General features: G+C 38.2%; 1 pseudogene; it reads left to right on the top strand.

The window, feature by feature from the left end:
- The first annotated feature begins 12407 nt into the window (after positions 1 to 12407).
- Positions 12408 to 23388, top strand: LOC123833244 (annotated as a pseudogene).
- The last annotated feature ends 1597 nt before the right edge of the window (positions 23389 to 24985 follow it).

Raw genomic sequence — 24985 nt, 5'->3', positions numbered from 1 at the left:
CGCGCAGACTGACTTTTTTTATTTCCCCAGAGGAAAAAAGTCCTCAAAGGGAGATGGCTTGCTGATGTGGAAGAGCTGAAACATAAAACAGCAGAAGCACTAAAAGGCATCAAAACTGCTAAGTTCGCCTGGCTGGTGTAGCTCAGTGGATCGAGCACAGGCTGCGAACCAAAGGGTTGCTGGTTTGATTCCCAGTCAGGGCACATGCCTGGGTTGGAGGCTGGGTCCCTAGTGAGGGCCACTTGCGAGGCAACTACACATTGATGTTTCTCTTCCTCTCTTTCTCCCTCCCTTCCCCTCTAAATAAATAAATAAATAAATAAATCTTTAAAAGTAAAAAAAAAATAAAACTGATAAGTTCAAAAACTATTTTGAGCAGTGGGGAAAACATCTCAATAGGCATATTGCATCAAATGGAGAGTACTTTGAAGGTGACTAAAGTTTAAACATGTAAAAATACACAATTTTTATATATAAAATCTGTTTTAAGGGGGCCCCCATATAATATTTCTATCATATATGTGTATACCATATTTAACATATAGCTTTAATATAGTTACTGTTGTATTGGTATTGCTTTTCCTCTTACAACTATAAACAGCCTACAGGGAGACCCACTAACAGCATGCAAATAACTTGCTCTTCATCAAAATTTTCCTGTGGATCAATGATTTTTCACTGATCCAATCTTACATAATGCTTCCAAAATGTTGATATTCTAACTTCGACACTTTCTCCATACTTACCAATAGGTACTTGGGATTTACTGTAAGCAAAAGTCCTCCCTCCTTGCCCCCCATTTATTTATTTGTCTCTATTTTTGACATGATTTATTATTAATTTTCAATAGTTTATTACTGTCCTTAATTAATTTTTGATGCTCAGACTGTCTTACGTATGACCAGTAGAGGCCCCTTAGAGCTGTTCCTATGTTTCTGTATTATTGATGGAGGACTCAAAGGTTGGAAAATTTTGGTTTCAAGTAATGGCTAGTAAGTTTAGCAATCAATGTATGTAAAAAGCTATTGTTTCAGGAACTAAAGGTATGATCCACCCTGACTCCAGGAGACCATAGGCAGTTCCACCTTTGTGCCTCAGGAGGACTGCAGACAGTCAAGGTGGTATCTGAGCCATTGTGCTCCGGGGTGAGATGCTCACCACCCAGGACACAGGTGAAAGAATGCTGCAGCTTTCACCTGATCAACTTTTTCCCTGAATTCTGAATTCCTTTCTTGTGCTTTTATTCCCCTTATGAAAAGGGTCGGTTTAAAATGGAATTTAAGACAGTCTGTTAAAGTACAAACACACCATCTTCTCCACCAGCCATCTGAATAAAGCACCCATAAAGATTCAATCCCTGTCTCTCCTTATTGGATCTGGTAGGTGACAGGTAGCACCAATGCCTGCTTTTCCATTTTCATTATGAGTCTTTTTTGTGTGTGTGCACTTTCTTGCTTTGTGGCATAATAAAATGTCTTTAGCTCATCTTGCATTTATTTGCTCTGCCTCAACTCTAAAATCAGCCATTTCCTCAAGGAATCCTAATTCCTTTTCATAGAAAATAGTATTAGAGACCAATATGCTAGTATGATAAGCTTTATTTTTAATCTTTTATCATTCCTTAATGTATAATTTTTAAAAAAATTTTAGAGCTATCAGGAGTCGTATTAGTCCATGAACTCTTTCTTGTGTGTGGGGGGATGTTAGTGGGGTCTTGAAGGAGCCACAGGAGGGTAATGGAAGGGGGAGTATGGAAATGGGAAAGTCATAAAGAATTTTCTGGAATCCCATTCCTAAAATTTTCAACTGGGAAATTCTCAACCATGAACATAAAGAAATTGTTTTTTAGAACTCTGAAGCTCTACACATTACAAATAAATTTCATCTCTTCAGCTTTTGTTCTATAATTTGTATTATCATTCTCAAAGTGTGATTAGTAGAAAATAGTTCTATAAGATTTTTTTTAAACAAAAGGCACTGTGGTCAAATAAGTTTAGTCAATGACTCTTAAAACCCCCCTACAGAAATTAACAGCACACATTAGCAAGTAAAAAAATTCTTTTCAGCCCTGTGTAAGAGACAACTGGCTAACTTTAACCCAATAATGCCACCTTTCCTTGAACCCTCCAGTAACACCCATTATCTTGATTCAGAGCATTATTTGAAATGCAAATTTGTATATTTGAAGTGGATATTAAGTTGCCTTCAGGACTCGGTCCTCTTCTGTCCCTGTCTCCTCCCATAACCCTCTGAGCTTCCTTCTATTACAGCTCTTAGGAAATTACTTTTCAACCACTTATTTGCTTATCAAACAGTTCCATTTGAAAGAAAGGTCCTAAAGGACGGATATTTGTTATTCTCGAAATTCATGTTTCGGCTACTGTATCTGGAACTTAACAGGCTTTAAGAAAAATCTTGTTTAATTGAAAGCACAGAATTGCCTGAGTATCAAATTCACTTGAATTTTTATTTTAGCTCAGAAGTTGCTCTTCCCTCGTCTCTATCACCATCCAATGAATTGTGTTTAAATTAATTTCACCCTGAACTGTAACAATTACTCTCCTTCATCCTTTAAGAATAGTTGCCCAGTTGAAAAAGTAGGCAAGAAGCACCAGTGACTATTGAGAGCTCCTTTAAGCACTTGGAGCAGTGAAGTTTTAAGTGGTGGATAGCCTCCACCTCCATGAAGCTCGTGACTAAACTGAATCTAGTATGCAGAGCAGTTTGTGCATTACTTCCAAGTCCTTTCATGCTCTTCAAGGTGCTGACGTTTCAGTGGTGAATAAGACAGACAAAAATCCCTCCTCTCATGGAGCTAATATTCTAGTGGATGAAAACAAGTGAAAAAGAAGCAATCAAATAACTAATGAAGAAAATTCCCTAAAACCCTAAGCATTTGAAGACAATTAAATAATGTAATATGATAGAGGGTAAAGCAAGTGAGGCTAGAATTTCAAAGGCGAGAAGCATTCAAACTTAGGACACTTTGGAGCCTGAGAATCTTAGAAGGAGAAAGAGCAAGTGCAAAGGCCTTGAGGCAGAAAGAAGCTAGGAAGATCAAGCACCAGAACTGGCCTTCTGACAATCAAGCATAGGCAAAATATTGTAACAGGGTGCAGCCAAGAGGGGGCCCCCAGATAGGGATTTGTAATGGGGTCCAGAACTCAGGGTGTTCAGGAAATATTAGAGAAAAATATATATGTGATGTTCTCACCCCCACCAATCTGAGCTGGGGGCTGGGACACATGGAGCAGGGCCATTGAGAGATGTTTTGCATAGCAACAGCTTTGTGGCTAACCTCTGGCATGGTCATTTAACATATCTATAACCTTTAACTGGTTTCATAGCTATGTTAAATAGCTGTGGTCTTGCTCTGAGCCAGGGGGATGGAAGTGACTTCCACCCAAGATGTAACTAGGAGGCAACTCCCCCTGGTTACAGCACCTGAGTGAGAGCTTAGAGATGATTGGCTCCATGCCATGGGGCCACACCTGCCCAGACTCACTATGGCAGCCCAGTAAAACTGGAAGAATATAGGAATGCTGGCAGGTATAACTGATTGTAGGAGGAGTTGGAAACGGGGCTGCAGAGGAAGGTTGGAGAGGGGATTTAAACCCAGACTCGGCAGCTGAGCAAGGGGAGAACCACACAGTTTTGGTAGAGTGGGGACCCCCACAGCTTTGGTGAAGGAGAACCATGTGGCTTTGGCAGAGTGGGGACCATGTGGCTTTGGGGTGCTCCATTTTGCCACATGGCTTAGGAAGCAGGAGAGACTTCGCCTGAAAGAAAAAAGGTCAAAGGACTCTTGCTAGTGAGCCATGAGAAGGTGCCACATAGCTTTGGATTAACTGGAGATCATGGCAGCAACACAGCTGATGGTGCCAGGAGCCTGAATCATGGCCTTCTATTTCTTTTCCTGAGATATGGTACCCCAGACTAGGGCAGAGGGAGAAGGAAGGACTATGTGCATCTGCGGGTATCCTAAAAGACTTCAATATTTTAATGAAGACATTGAGTCACTACTTTAAGTCTGGATAGCTTTAAATAATTTCCTTTCTTTTTCACAAATCTCTGGCATTGAGGGACATTTTTCCTCTGGCAGTGGGCATAGCGAACCTATTGGGGGGTCCTTTCGGTAATAGTATATCGTGTCCCCCTTTGGCTCTGTTCTGTAACAATATGACATTCTATCGCTGCAGCATGAGACTACTCTTAGCACCAACTTCTGAGGGAGGAGTAGGAGGATGGAGTAAATGATGAAGAAAGGTCTGAGAGTGTGAACAACAATAAATAAAGGAGGCAAGGTTTTAAAGTTAAATGATTGATGATAATATACAAAACCTAAGTGAGCAACACAGTGGGAAAATCGTGTCACTGCTTTTACCTTAAGTCTCCTTGCTTCCTCTCACTTTGTTTCTTTGTCTTCTGCTATCAGTGTCTTGCCTTTGGTACTTGTCTCCCCAGCCCGTCAGCTGATCCCTCTTTTCTATTTTTGCTCTCCCTCTTTTCCCTCTTCTCCCTTTGCCTTTGCCTACTCTTCTGTGCATCATAGCTTCCCCTTCTGATTGCCTTTCTCATTTATATCCATTTATTTGACAAAACTTCACCAAATCACTTCTATAGCCAGTCACTCCTCTGAGTACCTTAAAAATATGCTAAGATGAATTACCTCAAGGAACTTGTGGGCTTCTATGGGAGATCAATGAGCACATTATTACAATGCAGCCTGCACTATATAATATATTTATATACAACATATATTATAAAATATATATTTTTATATATAATCTTATAAATATTTGGAGAGAGAGTTCTTCACTGCCATACCCCTTCCCCTCTGCCTTAAGCAATTACAATATAGCAAGAGTCTCACAACATTTTTGCTTTTGGCTCTCTGCTCTAAAAACTATTTTACATGCTGCCTTAAAATAACCTCCCTGAAACACTGTTTCATGAATTTTGGAATTAGACATAAAGAGGTTCAAGGTATGCCCCCCAAAATAAAAACTAAATGCAATGTGGAATCCTGAATAAGATCCTGGAACAGAAAAAGGGCATCAGTGAAGAAACTCATAAAAGTCAAAGAGGTCCACAAATTAGTTAATAATTCTGTACCAATGTTAATTTCCTAGTGCATCACTGTATTATGGTAATATAAAATGTTAACATTACAAGAAGCCACATGAGAGGTCTGTGGGAACTCTCTGTTTGATATTTGCAACTTTCTTATAAGTCTAATATTTATTTTAAATATTCATTAATATTAGTTAACTAACACTAGTTAATATTAGGACTTTTTTGAGAATAATACACACACATCATTCAAAATGTTCAGGGACAGGAAAAGAAATACAGTACTTCTAGAAGCATTGCTCTTAATAGCAAAAAAAAAAAAGAAAGAAAGAAAGAAAGAAAAAGCCTCATAAAACAAGCCAAATGTCAAACAGAAATATGTCAACCAAAAAATATCCATGCAATTGAATTCAGTCTGATGGGAGAACTGCAACTATACCCATCAACGCAGATGGATCTTGTAGACATATGTGGAACAAAAGAAGCAAACCACAGCAAAATATAAGTGATTTGAGACCATTTGTCTAAAGTCTGAGAGCCCACCAAAGTAAGTAAAATATTGCTCACAGACACGTGCATGGGCGGGTGGCACACATGCAGAGAACAGCAGGGGGAGGATGGTCACAAAAGTCAGGGCGGGCTACCTGGGGGGAAGGAAGGCAGGACCAGGGACAGTCAGGGAGGGGCCCTGCACTTGGCCTGGCGGTGCACACAGGCCTTTGTCTCACTGTAATTCTTAACTTGTGCATATGCATTTTATTATCCTTCTGAATGAACATTTGCCTAAGAGTGTTAAGTAAATACATAAGTTATATATCATTCAAAATTAAATGTACAAGCTATGCTGGGCAAGTTCCTTTTCTTGCTTATTTGTTATCCCATTGATTGTCAAGAGGATTAAATGAAATGATGTGTAAAACATTTAACGTGAGCTTGGCCAATAGCAAACACTCAGTAAATGTTAGTTTACAAATAAAATATGTGCATAACTATATATGTTTTTAATATATAACAAAATAACAACAAAAATAATAATAAAGGAGCATGATATCCTCAAGCCAGATGTAAATCACTTTATTATCATTATTTTCACTGTTATCAATATTATGGCATTAAATTAATAATAGATAACACTTATTGGGCCTCTGCTATGTTTCAGGATCTGTGCTAATAATTCCTAGGGGGCCCAGGACCCTGGGTGCTTAATTTGTTAGGTGATTCTACCCCAGGTGACTGCTAGATTGCATTTGGAGAAACAGAATTCTAGCAGCACTGTCCCATAAAAATATGATACAAGTGTTTTAAAATGTCATTTTTATTATTATTCAAGTGTGGCAAAACCAACAGATCAGGAAATGACTGCCATTGTCCATATAGGTTGTTATATTCACAGACCCCAAGAAGTGGGAGCACATCTTTTCATGGGGTAGGGGCAACACTGGAATATATTGAGGTTACTCAGGAGGACGGAGACAAGTGTGGGGGTGGGGACAAGTGGGCAAGAGCCTTTATTGTAGTTTCCACAGGAAGAAATGAGAGAGGCAGGGCAAACAGGCTTAGAACTGGCCACCATAAATACTTTCAGCAAGCTCTGGGGCACAGGGTCTGTCTCTCGTTGTCTGGCCCTGGGATGATTATAGCAGTTGGACAGTGGCCTGAAGTGTAAAAACCCACTAAAACATGTAGTTGGGGATATGAACTCTACATTGGTTGTTTTGCATATAAAAGGTGCTTTCATATGCAAGTCTTTTACTATGTCTAGAAATTGGCTGCTCCTGAAAGAGGTAGTCTCTTCAGCAAGGCTCCAAGGTGCCAGAGCACCAAAGACAGAACATAGAAAATGTGGCTATTGAAGCAAGCCACAGATGCGATTTCACATTTGCTAGTAGCCATTTTTAAGTAAAAAATTAAATTAAATTAAAACATGAAATGAATTCTGAAAATCTTAGACCAATTTCAACATGCAATTGATATAAAATTATTGACATATTTAGTTTTTAATACTAAATCTTTCAAATCCAGTATATATTTTACACTTAAAGTATATGTGTCAATTTTAACTAGCCACATTTCAATGTTCAATAGCCATAGCTAGTGGCTACTCTGCTGGACAGCTCAGAACTAGGCAGCCATAAAAAAATTCATTGAGGTTGATGAAGACTTGAGAGAAATCTCTGAGCATCTGTTTGGTGGTGGCAGCCATGTGGCTCATTAAAGTAATCTCTATCCTCTCACCCCCGACCCCGCCTCAGCATATTATCAACACTGCGCTTGTCTTTGGCTAGCCCATCCCCCGTCCTCCCCCTCATTACCATGTCCCCATCATTGCTGTCATCTCCTCATTGCCTGTCTCTGCCTATTAGTGGTCACTCCTGGGTTAGACAAAGGAAAGATGCTACTATGGCGTTTCTCAGGTTACTATCATAGAAATCGCTGCTCCTGGAGAGAGACCGGGAGTGATCTTGAGGGAGAAAGGGGAGCCAGAGAAACTGCCTGAACAGGATTAGGGTCCCTGCCCCTCAAAAAATAATCAGGGCACTGTATGAACTGCTATAAGCACAGACAATAGTTAACCAACAGTAAAACTTCTTGGTGATTTGTATATAAAGAAATAAAAGGTATTTTTGTTGCTTCTGTTATTGCCATCGATATGTCAGCTAAGGGTCACAATGAAAAAACTAAAAATAACAAGTTATATTGAAGAGTAAAGATTTTAAAGAACAAGCAAATACCTCACAAGTCTTTAAAAATAACTTCATGTCCTGTCTGCTTTTTCTTTGGGTGAGATACTTTTACATGTGATCATCTGATTATTTGGAAGTTTTACCAGTTCTCTTAATGAAATTTAATACAAATCCAGTAATTTTAATGCCCAAATCAGCAAGGTTCATGTAGCACTTCCCAAGCTAACACCACATGACAAGCTAAGTTCCCCCAGACACTGTTCCTTTGGTTCCAAGCTCACTCATCCTTGATCTCTATTTTTAAGGTGTTAATCTGGCACTCAGGAGAGTGAGAAATATGTAGCTTTGTCCTGAGCCAGGAATCCTGTGAATATATCTCAGGCAAACAATCTGCAGAGCTCAGCACACGCCCTGCGACCTGATAGATGCTCCTTTCTTCGCTGTGTTTCCTATAAATAGTGGTTGACGACAGAACTGTACAGAAAATGTCAGCTCCAGCGACATTTGCCAGGACTAAGAATTTAGGTCTGCTTTAGTATCTTCTGGAAGTTTCCTAAAAGATTAATGAAAATATGGCTGTGTATGTAATGAACGCTGTAACTTTGGCTAGCATGTTGAAACAAATTTTTGTTTACATTGTTATTTTCAGTTAAGTTACATTTTATAGTACCTCTAGTAAAATCTCCTGAACAGACAGAATGAAGTTGAACTTTAAATGGTCCTGAAAAATACGCATTGTTTCTTTCCTATAAAGTATTAGTTAAAACACACATGGGTTATATGAAATGCAATGCAACAATAACGGCTTAGTTCTCACAATTACTCCAGTGATAGAGAACAGGATGCTTCCAAAAATTTCTCAGAAATGTTCTACATCCATGATTTCAAGTGAAATCACTAGTTTGCAACACTAGTGCAAACTAGTGTTTTGAAGACACTAGTCTTCTGCCTGTAGTATCTGGAGTATCTGCCTGATGAAAGGCCACAACCCAGTACAAAGTAATCATTAGGGAGACATTATTATTATTTTGCTAATTAGTCAAAAATCATTGGATTTCCTGTGGCTTCTTCCTGCTGAGCAATCATTTGATCTTGCTTATGTTGACAAACACACACGTCACCAATTCTGCCTCATTTATCATTTGACAAGGACAATGTTTGCTCCTTCATGTGTGAAGAAAGGAAAACTAAGTGTAAGCAAACAGACAAGAGGAACCAGGCGATAACTCAAACTCACTTTCTTGCTTAAAAACAAACAAACAAACAAATAAAATAATGCAATGCCTTGTTGTCTGACAAACTGGTTTTTGTGTGCTCTGGCAAGTGCTAACATAGATTGCACATCCTTTAAGAATGAACCAGATCAGAAAGTGAGGGAAACTGGTGTACCACTTCGCACTGAGGGAGAAACTGATAACCTAACAAAAGACGAAAAATCTTATTAAACAGTCAGAGATGAATTGTTCTTTTTTCTGTTTGAATTAATAATATAGAACATACATTTGGCTAGAAAAAGACAAAAAGGACCTTCTCCTTTCCTCTACTTGGTTATAACATAAGAAAATGTTACATTCTGTGTAAGACAGACTTTCAAATTCAGTGTGACGATCATTTGAAATTCCAATCAGGCTGCTTAGATTCTGCTGCTAAAAAAAAAAAAGAGAGAAAGAGAGTCAGGAATTAAAATAAAGTATCTAATAACTACTTGGGGAAAATACAGTTGCTTCCATAGTAGTATGCATCATATAGAGCTTAGCAAAATCATGTGGTTTGAGCAGCTCTGACCAGGTGATGGAATCAAATGCTCGGTTCCTGAATGATTATTAATGCAGGAATCATCATCATCAGAAAAAAAAAAAAAGGACTTGAGGGTTTCCAGGAAGAGGGCATCTGTGTGTGGTTAAGGGGGCAGGTCAAGAAAAGAGTGTGGAGAGCGGGGAGCTGCTTCCATTCCAGGTTAGAGTGAACTGGGCAGATTACCCACATTTTTACAGGAAAGAGATAACTTGGGAGCCTGTTCCCAAACAGCACCCCAGTTCTATGTTATCTGTAATCTCAGGTGGATTAAACGTTATTTTCTTCAACTTAGAAATGGAATAACATTGCTATTTCACTCAGATATTAAGATTTCGCTTTAGGCAGACTCCCAAATTCTTTAAAATGCCAGTGCAGTAGCCCCTATAAGAACACTAGGGGAAAAAATGTACATAAAAGATTAATACTGAGACATGGAAAATATGAATCAAGTAAAATTCCCTTTATGTCATATGTTTATTTTTAAAGTATGTGTTCAGTGACATTGGTGCAATAAATTTGTTGAAGTGTCTGGTATCTTTTATTAGTCATTGCAACTCCACTTACATAATTTTTTTCAATTTTTACTGAATTTTGCTTATGATTTTAGTTAATGAATGTAATTTGTATTAGAAAAACAATAAAATCACTCATTAAAACATCTTTTCTCCTATTTAAAATTGTTATTTACAGCTTATCCTTTATATTTTTTAAGTAAGAGGCATTCCAAATTTAATAGCTTAGCTTCTTTCTTGACTAGTATGCCAGCAAATATTAGACTTTTCATCAAACAAGAAAAAATGATAAAATAAAAAATAATTCTAGTTTACAGATAATTTTCTTGGCAACTTTCAAGAGGTTAAACATGCTAGTGCCCTTTTATAGGAAGTTATATAGAAATTTTTAAAGGTGAGACCAATTTCTAATCCATGTGCTATTGACATATAAGGAATCAAGGTGGCCTGGATGTCATGCTTTAAATTAGAGAACAGTTATCAGCTCAACAGAAAAAAAGTTAAATTATGGTGCCATACAAACTTTATTTAAAGTGCTTTCCTAAGCCATTTCAATAAACAAAAGTAATTTACCATAATAAAATATTAAGCAAAAGCAAAAAAGTATTCTTTTTTTTCAGACAGTGATAACTCTAGGAGACACTAAGTTCTTCAGGCACCATTTAATGCTATCTCAAATGTTTTGCTTTTTATTAAATGATAGAAGTGGGCTTATCCACACAATATTTGTCTGTATTTATTGCTACCCCAAAATTTTGCAAGAAAAGCCAAGTGCCAGGACCCACATCTCCCCAGCTGACTCTCCAGGACACATTTTTGTCTATCTTTTTCAACCCATGCTTTCAGAAATAAAAGTGCTCCCTTAAGAATAAGATGCCTTCTTCCAAATGTTTGACATCTTTACAAAGGAAAAAAATCTATATTTTACTCACTATGTACAAATAAAATATACTAAAATATTTGTTCTCATCTCAGATGAATGCAAGATATTAGCACACAGAATATTCAAGGCTTAACTCAAATGATTAAAACTGTAGCTGTCTCATTAATATAGGATTTTAAGGTAATGGCACAATGGCTCATTGGTTCTTTGTGTGAATAATTCGATCAGACGAAGGGGGAGAGGAAGGAGAGGCTATGAGACTATGGGCTCACAAGAGCTTATTTTCATTGCCCACAAGGAAAATACATAGCATAATATACCAGCCCTTTTTCTTTCTCCTGCCAATGATTTTGAAATGTTGCAATATCCACTTTTGGGCTCGGGTTTGTCAACAGTGATGGCTACGCAATGTGCCTGAAGGAAAAAAAAATGTCTTTATTAACTTGGATCATTAATAATTGGTTGACCAAATTTCTTTTCCACTTGAAATTATAAGGGTTATATTTTTATTTTGATTAGAAGTGTTGTATGAGTCTTCAGGTATGATGAGGAAAGGGATGCATTCCTTACCTGCTGTCTTAGTTTATCTATTTTCAGCAGATCATCTCACATTCGCCCAGTCGAACAGCATCCTCAGGAACTATACCAATTAAATCTCATCACAATCATTCTCTTATTAGAAAGCATCCCATTTGCCAGATTGAAAAGTGAAATCACAGTGAAAAATGAGCATTTCAAACAAGAACTAAAAGTGGTTTTAAAAAGCTAACTCCTGACTCATTTTTTCTCAAGTTTCGAGACTATTTCATATCTCTCTCAAGAGTGTTGAAAATCTACATACAGGCAATAGAGTCTTTAAACCATGTTATATGAACATTCATCTACTGTGTAAAAAGAAATCTTACCCCATTCATTTACAGCAATAATTTCATGCTTTGTCAGCATGTCATTTATTATCAAAATTAGGGACAGATATCCAGATTAATTTGTTCAACAACAGGCTATCACTGCATTGCAACATAAGGCTTTTCTTTTCTTCCTTTGTATTCCAAATCCTATAAAGTAGAGCAAAAATAGACAAAAGAAATACATATGATATGCACACACAGCATAATCTATGTATTTAAAGAGGCAGAGTTTGTCACATAAAGGTAACCAGTGTTTTTCTAGAAAAACTGACTCAAAGAAAACCCAAATCAATTTTCAGAAGACAATGGAATGAAAAGAGCCATTACTGAATATGTCTCTGGAACTGCAGCTCGGGATATATGCTTAGGGTTAGGTGGTCAGCAGCCGAGCCGCCTGTAATCTGTGCATTCTGGAAAGCAGTAGCCTGCGAGGCTCTTCCTCCCCAGTTTAGGCTCTGCCACTGCTTTGCCCTGCCTCCCTGTGTCCAACATCAAAATCACACACAGGCAATAGAAAGAAAGCCCTCTGCTTCAGCAGTCATTGTGAGTAATGGCAATACACCAGGACGAAGACGAAAGTGCCAGAGAAAGAGTGCTACCTCCAATCACTGGCAATTACGGGAGAGGCCCCCTGAATTCCACACTCAGTCCCGGGCTCCAGGAGGCAGCTGCAGTGAGGAACAGAGGCATTCTCAGGAAACCATTTTGTCTTAAGATTTCTATAGCATGCATTTTTAGCCTCTTTTTCATGAGGACTGGAAAAATACTACTCACATTTGTTTCCTGTGAATGTCACAAATCTGTTCTCAGACTAAAGGATATCCTTTTCAAGAGAGGCTGCTAAAATCCCAAAACTGACAGTGTAATGTTTTTATTCCATTTAATTAAAAGCCTAAAACCCTAAAGGCATCCACAGTGTTCATTCTAAGAGTTATTTATCTAGATAAACTGTATATTAATGTAGGTGCGAGATGATCATTTTATCACATTTTATCAATTGCATGTGGCTACATGCCTGCATACCACAGTCTCCGCTTCCAACAGATACTGTATTTCTTCAAAAACCAAAGGCAGCATTTTAATTTTTAAACCATGATTTTCAGAAATATGCACTATCACACCATATTTACACTACAGATTATGTACCTAATTCTGCTGTGTAGAGGTATCGCTGGATAATAGTGAGATATCGAATCCATCTAAACAGGCTTAAAATTGCGAAAAGATGGATCTGTGCTTGAAGTTCTTGATAAGGAACTAAATGTATTTCGCAGCCTGTACGCATTCCTGAAGGCAGAGAGTGCTTTGGCCGCCTCTGGCAGCGATGCAGCAGGTGTCCCGATCTGCATGCTATGCTGCAGTGCGCCGGAGCGCTTGAATCAGTTCCAGAACTAGGGAGCATTTATGATTGGTCCAATTGATCACTGCAGTCACTTGATATTACATACATAAAAGGTTGGTGTTGAAGCATATGGATTGGATAATAATCAGAGTTGTCCTGACATGGTCTATTTAATAATTCAAAAAGGAAAATTTGAAAATGAGTCTGCACAAAGCTGCAGCACCCGGTGCACACTTTATTTATATCAAATGCCCTTTGTGTCATTTGTGAGCTGTGCAGATTGCCTGTTCAATGCAGTTCTTTCTCTGAAGCATCAATATTCCAAATCACCATCAGCAAACGATCAGGCACATCACCTGTCACTATGGAAGGGTGAAACGTTGAACTTCTCTCTACACTGATGTAGCAGAAACCAACCACTAGAAAAATTTCCCTTTAGGAATGTATCCAGAATGCAACATATGGCATGTAATGGGCTCTGCAGACTTAGTCAACCTGGAAAAAAATACTTATTGATAACATTCAGATATGGGCAGAGTGTTTCTATATTTTATATATCCTTTATGCCAATTCACTTGAAAAATACAAGGGGAGAATGCGTCTGGGTTAGTGATGCTCATCTCCTCTCAGGTGAGCATGGAGTGGAGCTGTTTTAATAGCTTGTAAATAAGAGCCAGAAGTTCCCGCTTCCACAGGCTAAGCCCAAACCTATAAAAGGCTCTGAGCCTCATGGGAGAAGGGCAGGCAGGTTTCCACACTCCCACCTGGTAGCTTCCACTACCATTCGAGACCCCCATTGGCAGGTGCCCTCGCTGGTCACCTTGTTGGCCCCCAAAGCATAACTGCTGTCTCTCCATCTGTGGATCACATTTCCTGCACCTGTGACATGGAAATAGTACTGCAATATATCACAGACCTTCTTCCTGACTACTCTAACCGAAGAGATTATTCTATGGCTCTGTGCAATACTTTAAATATATTTTGTAAAAAATAAATGATAATAATTTAAGTTATCAAAAGCAAAGCCAATCATTACTGCAAGTACAGGAAATATATTATTGTTTTAGGTTATGTTTGTATACTTATATTTTTAGTCTCCAAAATTAATCACAATACATAATCCCCATATATATATGTAAATTCACAATGCGTAAGAGCAACCCTGGCAAATAAGGTTTTGACACTGTAAATAAATGCAAATCACGTGTTGCTATAGCCATATGTTGTTTTAAGTGCTAAATTTGCCTCCTAATGTTTTTCTCATTTAAAAATATCTGAAATATTTTAATCTTGGAGAAAAACTTTAATCTTTAGTGTGTTTCCTAATCTTTTATATTTCTCCCTAATAAGAATCAATGCATGAAATGCTGACATATAACCAGCCTCAGGATGAACTAATTTCAATAGACATGGCCCATACTTCTCAGCAGCAACATCAAAAATGTACTCATCAGACACCTAGTTGTCAAAGGTAATGTTTTTCAAGGTGAAAAATCGTTTTATGAACATTTTATCTTTCTTGTAAATGAATCTAGGAAAGACAGATGAAATCAACATGTAAGGGAGTTCCTCACTGAAAACAAAACAAATTAGCTGTTAGAAAAGGACAGTAAAGGAAGATGATGAACACTCACAAAGGTCCATCTTCCTTGGCCTAAATGTTGCTGCTCTAAACTACTTACAACCTATCACTATTGTTACCTGCTGCAATCAACATTTGAGATGAGCAACCCAAGGTGGAGTGCAATTAAACATTTCCGAAAGTTATCGCCACTGGAAATAATGAACACGTATTTCTGGTTTACACATAACATGAGTAGCTTCAAAGTATCCTAAATAGCTCCTAGATGAGGAAGTGAGATCTGTGCTTCTGAATACAAACCCACAATTTCTTGCAAGTATTTCTTACCACGATGAAGCAGTTAGATTATGCATGCTGTCCTCTCACTCTCAAAGTTGCACTCACGGGCTTTGATTTCTCTGAAGAACACTGAGAGAATTTAATGAACAAGAAGGTTAGGGACCCATGGCATTAAATAAATTATAAAGAGCTGGGGACTGAAATCATAGGTCCTACCTTTCATTTCTAATCAAAACTTTTAACTCCTGCAAAAGAGGATGTAACCAAGTGGCACCATGAAAGCTCAAAGACAAGGGAAAGACCACAACATCCATATGCAGATGACCTTCATCCCAGGATCTCGGTTTAAATATCTCAGTACTCACAGGAGACACAAATGGCATTCTTTCTTGATCTAGTCAACCCACACAGCACTGCTACTTTGGTCTGCATGTCTCCCAAATGAATAAAACAAAGAGCAAGAAAAGCCATGCATTAGTTTACTTACTATTTGATATCTAATTTCATCCTGAAAAAAATTTTCGAAGTTAAGTATCATTAACCTCATTTTATTGATGATGAACTTGGAGTCTAGAAAGGTTAAATAACTTACATGGGGTCAGACCTCTGATAAAGTGGTAAAGCTGGGTTTTAAATTTTGAGCTTTAAAACCCAAGTTCAGTGACTTGTCCCCTTACTAAATTACAGATAATGAATGATAAATGAGCAATGAACATGTCAAAAACTTGGCTAATCAGTATCCTGACTTATATAAAGGACAGTCCACTTGATTATCTGTTATGTAATAATTGATTTAAATAATGATTAATAAGTATACTCATGTTGTCGATTGTGATTCATAGGACATAGCCCATGCCATAAAATATTAATCACAGGAATATGACGGAAGAGACAGGGGATTAGTCAAAGGCGTACTAAACCACTCTCCCCCAAGACAAAAGTCAACAACATGGAGATTATTTAATGACACTGTAAAAGCTTATCTCAGGGACAGGTCTACTATCACACCCTCCTCCCCCAAAGCTGGCTTCTAAAGGTAGGAATTTAAAGGATCTCCCATGGCCCTAATAAAGACCCATCCCATTTCTTGCTGTTTCCAGGTCAATGCAATGAGAAGCAAACTGGGCAGCCCATCTGAAACCCCTTTCACTCCTCTAGAAGCCACAGTGCAGCATCTTTAGAAGTAAATAAACTTCAGTGTATTCAGTACATCCATGCCTAGAAATGTGAATAGAATGTGCTTTTGTTAAAATAAAAATTTGAGTGCTATTTTTTTTATTTATTGCAATAGATAGCTGGCTAAAGAAAAAACACTGATGAATACTTTAAAACAATGTCAAATACTGCATTACAAAGCTAATGGCAAGAGCACAGTTCTTTCATAGTTTTTTCATAGATAATATACTGTGTAAAGTTTTCCATAAATTTGAAGGGTCCCAAAGTACCTCCCAATTTCCTCCCCGTTATTTAGTTCTACCTGCACTAAGTCTCTTCTCTCTCCCCCTATCTAGAACAACCAGCAAATCCACCCCGCCCCCACCCCAGGTACTCAATGAATGGCTGCGACCAGGCTCAATGCCTTTGGTATTTTCACTCTTCCCCAACTAAGCTCATTTCAGTATTTTTCAAATAATTATGATTCTACTCATAGGAATATTTTCTACTGTCAACTCTTAATATAAACTTTTTGTTCTTTATTATACGTATATTTAATTGTACAATTATTATATTATCTGTCCTATGAGGGACCATATCTGTTCTTTTTGTCACTGAATTTCTTGTGCTCATACATAAATTTTTAGTATTTATTGATTGAAATTAATAAATGAGAAAGAATAGGATCTAAAAATATAGGAAAGCAGAATACAGTGCAAGTAACTAGATTTACACTGAGTTCCAGGGACATTCTCTTTAGGTGTTTATGCTTCAGAAGTGGATTTCTCCCTATTTTCCACACTACTTACAGGAGGAAGGAGAAGAGGGGAAAGAAGAGGGGGAGGAGAGGAGAAACCAAATACTTTAATGGTCAATATTTAGATTGCATTGGATTTTTTAATGAAATGCCTATCATTTTCCTCAGAGAATTCTTAAATGGTATTTCTATTTAGTATATTTAGGGAGATAGTCAATGAACAGAGACTTCATGAGAGGTATACATTAGTGAGAAGTCACTGAAAAAAATTTGTAAAATGCTAGAACTTCTGAAACTGTATTCAGATACTTTTATTGAGCTTGAACAAACAAGGATGCTATTTATTGGCCTGAACGTGGAAATCAATAAAATCCATGTTGGTCCCTGTTAAGTTTCAAAGAATTTCCCAGTTTCTGGCTGGAATGAAATCAAAATTTGGATCAGGTGGTGTATGCTTTTTCTCTCTAGATGATAAGGAAACCTACCAAATGTCACAATAGACTTTAATATTATGGGAAGCGCATCTGCCACTTGGTCTACTTTCATTCTGATGAAATGGTTTGGGGTCAGCGCACAGTTGCAGCTCCTAAATGCAAATCACTGCGTGATCCTAGCACATGGGATTACATCAGTGCTTTTGATGAGAGGACAGAATCAATACAGAGGTCAAAAGTGCACCATTGGGAGGAGAGCCGCAATCAGGCACAGGGATTCCCCAAGCTTGCAATTCCCCTGACAGCGCGTGGCAGGAGCGTCCTTAATGTACGGGGCGACCTACCGACCATGCAAAGCACTGGCTCCTGAGGGTTTATCTCGACCCACACTCATCTCTGCACCGAGTTGATTGGATTATGTTGTGAAGTTTGCCAACAAAATGCTGACATGTAAAACCAAACTTTCAGAAAATCAATACCAAATAATTGCCCAGGTCTTGCTGGAAGATAAACTGATCCTGTACATTTTGTCCCTTCAATTCTAGAGTGTAGGAAGCCAGGGAGCGAAGAGAGCTAAGCTGTTCTTATTGTGCATAATATACCTTTATGTATCAGCAGGCAGCACAAATCATTTCCTTCCCCGCTGCTCAATGCCCAGTGATTCCATCTCTTCTATATTCATTTTTTTGTACCAGGCTGATGCCCTTAAATGCTATGCTGCTGTCAGTTCTTGAATATCCCTTACCTGGCAGCCAAAGGGAGTGCTTAGGAATGAATCTCTTGTCCCCACAGTAAATGTCTCCTGGTGGTGATATAGTTTGATAAGTTTAAGAAATAGACCACAATATCAACCACACTGTATTTTCCATAAAATTATGCCCTACAGAATGCACTTTTCAATTTATTTTTATACTGAATGGATAAGTGATGAGGTGAAACAGATACCAAAGGCTCTTTGTTATTGCCATCTTTCGGTAAAATGGTTTCTGTACCAAACAGTATTAAAAGTCAAGATATCAAGCCAATTATAAGCAGAGCATATGTGTTTGTTTATACTTCAGTGGCCAGAACTGTTCTGTTACAGAAATTGTAGCAAGAACCGTAGAGTCCTTCACATTCTTAATTTCCCCTCCCCCATTAAAAAAAAAAGATTTATTTTTTGGGTCATAGCTGTGTGTCTTCTATATTATTGGTTCCAAAATGTGATTTCAAGCTTAGACAACAAAGCAATGACCTAGGCAAAAGGCAGTTCAGTTGCCAAATATATTAACTCATAATTCCTACTCCATACTGTCTTTTTTATTATTGTGTAAAGAAAAATAGGTAGCTGAAAATATTTCAACAAAAATAAACAGGCATGCCTACTCAAAACTCTTTGGATGCTAAATTCCCACCAACCTTGTTCATCTCAAAGATGTTGTATTCCCATTTGTAGAAAAATCTGCCAGATAATATAATTTGGAGAGGTAGACAGAACAGAGAGGAAAGCAAGGGATAAAAAGAAACTATGTCAAGGTACTTTAGCATGAAATTGGCTTGAACAGGAGAAAAAAGAGGAGAGATTTTATAATAACTGATGCTGGAATGCATATTCGCCTCCTTAGAAATATATTAATTTTACATGATTGCTCCTTTGCACTTTATGACAGAAAGAAAGACCCTGTTAACAATATTCCAGCTTCATAGTCCAGCTTCATCTTTAATCACATTAATTCAGTAACATGTTGTAATTGGAAGATGAAAGAATAGTGCTTATTTACATAAATATAAACGATAAATGAGTCATTCCTGAATTGAACCAAATCGATACACACTGCATTGTCATGTTGACCTCACTAGTATTGAGGTCAATAAATGTGTGAATCCTGAGAATAATATCCCATCAAAACCAGAGGCAAATCTCCAAGTCTCCAGGGATGTTTCCATCACTCCTTTATCCACTAGTCTGAGGCAAGCTGATGAATATGTGACAGTGTCAGATAGATGGAATGCAATATTTGGAACAGAGAAAAAAAGACCTGCCATAGGGGTCCACTAGCTGATATCTAGCACACACTGTTGGCTGCAACTGGGAAGGGTTAGTTAGTATGCTCTTACTCACCAAGTAAGTGAACCACAGAATGGTGTGTTCACACTGACGTTTCGGCTTAGCATCCTGACTTGAAGATCAAGAATATAATTTATTAGCAATTGGAAATCTGGCACAGCCATGTCATATTTACAGCAACCCACTAGAATTTCCTGTTTTGTCACCCATTTGTGCCAGGTTATTGCAGATTGTGAAGATTATGTTTCTTGTACTTATTAACAACTCTTGATGAATGCAATTACTTAACATTATCTAGAATTGCCTTAAGAAATGGGACCAGTTTAAGATTATAGAAAAGGGAAAAAACACCCTGCAGCTTATTGAAAAAAGAAAGGCAAGATTGCTCTTATATAACTAAATTAAGATTTTTGCTTATATAGCAACTCCTAAATTACTATCAAAATGATGCTATCCCCCAATATCCAAATATCAGAGTAAAATAAAATCAATAAGTACTTATTGACTATTTACAAATTCAGGCTATTCATTAGAATGGAGTTTCAGGACCATTTACTCTCTGAAGGCAATTTATCATCTGATGGAAGATTAACAAAATGAGAAGACTGAGAGAGATTAAAAAAATGAGAAAACACCCCCCCCAAAAAAGGATAATGTATAAGACAAGACTGTTTGTCTATCTTATCTCTTAAGCAACTTGAAACGGAGTTCACTTTTGAAAGCTAAAATATTATCCAAGTTAAGAAAAAAAAATAGCCTCTATTTCTAACTACGTGGAAACTAAGACCTAAAGGTCAATTTAAAAAGAAGATAGGATGTGAAAGAGTTTACAGAGAAAGTATTTTAGATTCAATTTTTTAAAATATACACTTTGAAAACACTATATACTTAACATATTAAAGAATTATTATTAATATTAGGTGTAATATTGAAATTATGGCTGGTTTATTTTTGATTACACATTAAAATTTCAGAAAGAAATAGTATGTCTGGAATTTGCTTTAAAACAATCCTGACAGAGAGAGAAATGAGGGGTGCTGTCTGTGAAACAAGATTAACCATGAGTTGATAACAGTTGAAAGTGTTGATAGAGCCATGGAGAAGATTTATGAAATTCCTCTCTACTTCTGTACATGCTTGAAATTTTGTGTGATATTTATATGTATATAAATAAGTATATTGACACATATTTTAAATACATACAAATTGTAAGCAGATGTGCCCCTGTATACATAGGTAAGTTTCTATGTATATCTACATATACATGTAAATTCAAATGTATATAACACATGTTCATATTAGTTAGACTACCAAGTAAGTTTATCTCCACCCAGCACTGAACACTGGTTCTCCAGTTTATTTGTTTTTTTTGACAAAAACTTTACTTCCTTCCATTCTTTCTTGTAGAGTTAATTTACTTTACATCCGCTCCATGTCAGGCTTGTGCTAGGTTTTGAAGACACGGTGATCACTGACAAGGTTTCTGCCTTCATGAAGTTTTCATTCTGGAGAAGACACTCATTTTTCAAGCACACAAGTAATAAGCAAGAGAACTACAGATTGTGATCAATATTCTGATGAAAACAAACAGAGGTGGAAACTTGAGAAAGCCACTTGAAAGAAGGTGGTCGGAGAGTTCGTCTTCATGAAGGTGACACTAGAGCCAAATCCTAAATGATGAAAATGGGCCAATCACACAAATGTTGGAAAATATTTACAACAGCGGGATTAGCTCAAGCAATGATTTTAAGATGGGAATAAGCATGGTATATTTAAACAACTGAAGAAGGTCAGTTTGGTTGAAACATAGAACTGACAGCATGGGGGGGGAATGAGAAAAATATAAGCTTTGTTGTTATAAGCGTGTATCGTTGAGTAATGTATATCCTTTATATAAATGGATATATAGACCAAAAACTCACTCAGAGAGAGAGCCACAATTACCATATTATTCTTTCCATCCTTTCCTTTCACATTTTTGGATAACATAATGCAAATATATGTTATCCAAACACACACACACAAATTTTAATCTCATTTATTTCACTTAACAATACAGTGTGCATATTTCTCCATCTCAACTACTTATTATACATTGCATTGTGTGGGCAATATATTTAGTCCATTTTTCAACATTTGGCATGTAGATTATTTCTGGGGTTTTTTTTCCCACTATTATCCATAACACAAGATGAATACTTTTAGAAAGTTTTGTGTAAATCTTTAATGATACAATTCTTAAACCAGAATGCCCTAGCCAAACATCATGCACACTGTTCAAGGCAAGGTGCTTACTTTTCTTGGAAGAAATATACATCAAAAGAAAGGAAATTGTTCCCACATTCCAGAAAACTAATTTCTGTTTTATTTCAATTCTAGACCTTCAAACATCTGCCTGCTGGCTTAAATCTTTGCATAGTAATAATTCCCCCCAGGATGGCACTGAGGTACAAACTGACATGGAAGGATCTTAATAAAATGTACTGAATTCATCCTTCATGTGCAGAAAGGAAAGAAAAGAAAAGGAGGTGAGGGGTAGAAAACAAGGTGTTTATTTTTCTTTTTTTTACTTGGGGACCATATTTAATTTATGTGATAAAGCCTAAATTAACTTAGAGTCCAACAAAGTTGGAAGAAAACTTAAGAGTTTTCTTATTTAGATTCTTCTCTATTCAATGGAATTTGTCATTGTCCTAGTTAAATACAGTACTGTAAAATGAACACAACTTTATTTCCCAGGATCTGAATATTGTACATCAGTTGGTGCTGCGTATAATTGGAAACTTTTTCTTCATCTTGTCTTCAAAAAGTGAAAAATTAATTTGTTGTTATTACTACTACTGCTTTACTGGTTTGTCTTCAGTTTTCTCCTAATAATTTCATTTTCTCAAATTTTGTATCCCTGGGTCTACAGACCTCACACCCTAAGCTTACTGTCTCTACTGTTTTAGAATTCTTTCTAAAGTTAATCCTTTGTTCCTCTCACCTTTCTTATTTCTTTGTTTTGTTTTGTTTTACCCTTTTTTTTTTTTTGCAGCTTCTCTCTTGTTTTACTTGCATTAAATGGATATTTTCCTGGCCCCGCTCTTCTGGAAGGGCAGAGTAAATATGAAGCTGGGCAGGAAGAGAGTGCTCCATCCATTCTCAAGATGTGTTCTTGACTCTAGAACTTGCTCAGAGAAACTTGCCTTTACTCATTATGGGTGAAACAGCCCCAGTATCCACTTAAAAGCCAGGAACACAGTGACTCTTAAAACAAAATGTAGCATTTTGTTAGAACCAAACCATTTTAATGTTTGCCCTTTGAAACAAAGTCAATTGCACTTCTCAGGCAGGGACTGAGGATTTAGTCATGTATTTACAAAGCCCCCACTCTAAATAGAATGTGAGGGCAGAGGTGGGGAGGGCTGCCTTAGCGTGGCTGTAGCTCTGCGCTGAGGGTACTGAAGAGGCACCAGATCCAGGGCCTCGTCTCTGCTGCAAACCTGCCAGAAGGCTGGATGTGAGTCACTGCTTTGTGCACCACACCCAGTGGAATCAGCTTGCCCAGAAATGCTACGACAAAGGTGAAGCAGGTGGCCATGGAGAAGGTGAGGAGGAGGTTCATGCTCGCAACTACAAGGACCAACAAGCCCGACCTGCAAGTGTACCTGCCTCGGAGTGGAGATGGCTCTACCCACCCAAGCGAACCAGACTGTGAGGAGTTCAGAGAAAGTAGCAGTAGTGGTGGCTAGAAGCCAGAGCCTTCTCGCCGTCAATTCTTCTGTGTAGAATGGGAGACAAACAGCAAAGAGGTCACATCAGTCACCGTGTATCAGGACAACCATCAAAGAAGGGTGAGTGAGGAGGTGTCAGCACACAGGCCTCTGGATCCATCCATGCTAGAGGCTCTCCAGACGCACTTCAAGGAGGAGATTGAAAAATACCACAGCTGACATGTACCAGACTGAAGGCATTCCCTCCCAACCAGAGTCACTGCCCAGGGAGCTCACCCCTAGACTGGGGATGCCAGAAACAGTCTGGGCTGCCCACAAATACGCACACAGCCCAGAGCTGCTAGAAAAGGACGTTGCAGGGACTATATCTGACCACTTCCCTTGAAGCCAATCTTTCTTGAAAATTAGCCTATTTGACCAGCCTCATTTGGTCTTCTTGAGAATTTTGTTTGGCTAATGTGGTGTTCCAGAAGCAAGGACTCCAGGAGAGCGAAGGTTTATGAGAGGTTAGCGAACAGAGTGCTGCCTTCTCACTGAGTTCATACACCCTGGGACTCCTGGCCACTGGTACTCCACTCAGCTCCATCGGCCACTTTTGTTTCTTTCTGCTGTGCTTCTGCTCACTTTATTTCATATTTTCCTCGATCTTTTTTTTTCACCTCTCTTCCTTTGTTCTTTCCTTCATCATTTTGTCCCAGAGTCCATCAGTTCCACCCTGCCCCCCACTGTGGCTGTGCACCCCCAGATGCTCAGGACTTAGGAGATGTGGGGTCTTAGGGGTCTACCCTTCTGACAAGCTCCCCCAGTAATCCTGATATCAGTACAGTGAGAGATGTTCATTTCGAGTCCAGCTTGCAAGCATGTCTCCCTCTCCTTCCTTGGCTTTTCAAGTTTCTGTCAGGCCCCATTGCTTCTCATGGTCTAGATAAGGAGACTTAGGAAGATGATGCCAAAACTAAATTTCAAGGATTTCTTGCAGCAAAACTTGCCTTGGTTAAGGCTATGGAATCCTAGCTTTGAACCTCATCCTCAAAGGGGAATTATCAAAACGTGCTTGAAAGTGCCCCTCCAAATGTGATTTAACAGTCTTAAACTGTTAAAGAGAAATTCAATAGCAATAATTGCCTGTTTGAAACCCTACTTGCAAAGACAAAAAGGCACAACACCACAGAGGAGGTGAAATGAACCTCTCTTGTCTGCTGTTCCTCTGTCTCATTCTTTCTCCTTTCCTGTCTCCCAACAGATCCTTGGAATAAAGATCCCAGGAAGATCAGTACTTTCAACTAAGTGAACACTTTTCCTAGTGCAAGGTTAAGCTAAGTTCTGAGAAACCCACAAGGCACCCTGTTCCAAGCCACTTCAGTTTTCCAGCACATTAACCTAACATCGGCAACTTGAAATTGGGGGGTTACATTGCGCATGAGCACTGAAACTTCTTGAAACCAAAATCTCCTTGCCCCAGGGGCTTCTCCCCATCAGGGTCTCAAGATCAGTCTAGCTGGTCCATCTCAGCAGCTTTCTTAGAGGATACCTGAGGACACTCTTAAAGTACATTATTAAAATGCAGCTAGCCACCAGCTACAGTGACAGAGGAATGCTGGGAACATGAGTAAAGGGGATAACTTAGAAAGACCTGCTTGCAAAGGAACCAGAGTGCTCCTGAGTCACAGAGATGGCCAAAGGTTAAAAGGAAGCCTTAACCTTGCCCATCGTGGGCTCAGTTCTACTTTAAAGGAGAAAGTCTGCCTTCTACTTGTGCAGCTGGACTCCCAAGTGCCTTTTGACCTATAATGTTAACTACCCTCTAGAGCTTCCT

Source organism: Phyllostomus hastatus, unplaced genomic scaffold, assembly GCF_019186645.2.
Source record: "Phyllostomus hastatus isolate PE091 unplaced genomic scaffold, TTU_PhHast_1.1 phas_scaffold_21, whole genome shotgun sequence".
Classification (NCBI taxonomy): Eukaryota; Metazoa; Chordata; class Mammalia; order Chiroptera; family Phyllostomidae; genus Phyllostomus; species Phyllostomus hastatus.
The sequence above is the reverse complement of the archived record's forward strand: the minus strand, read 5'-3'. Positions and strand labels throughout refer to the sequence as shown.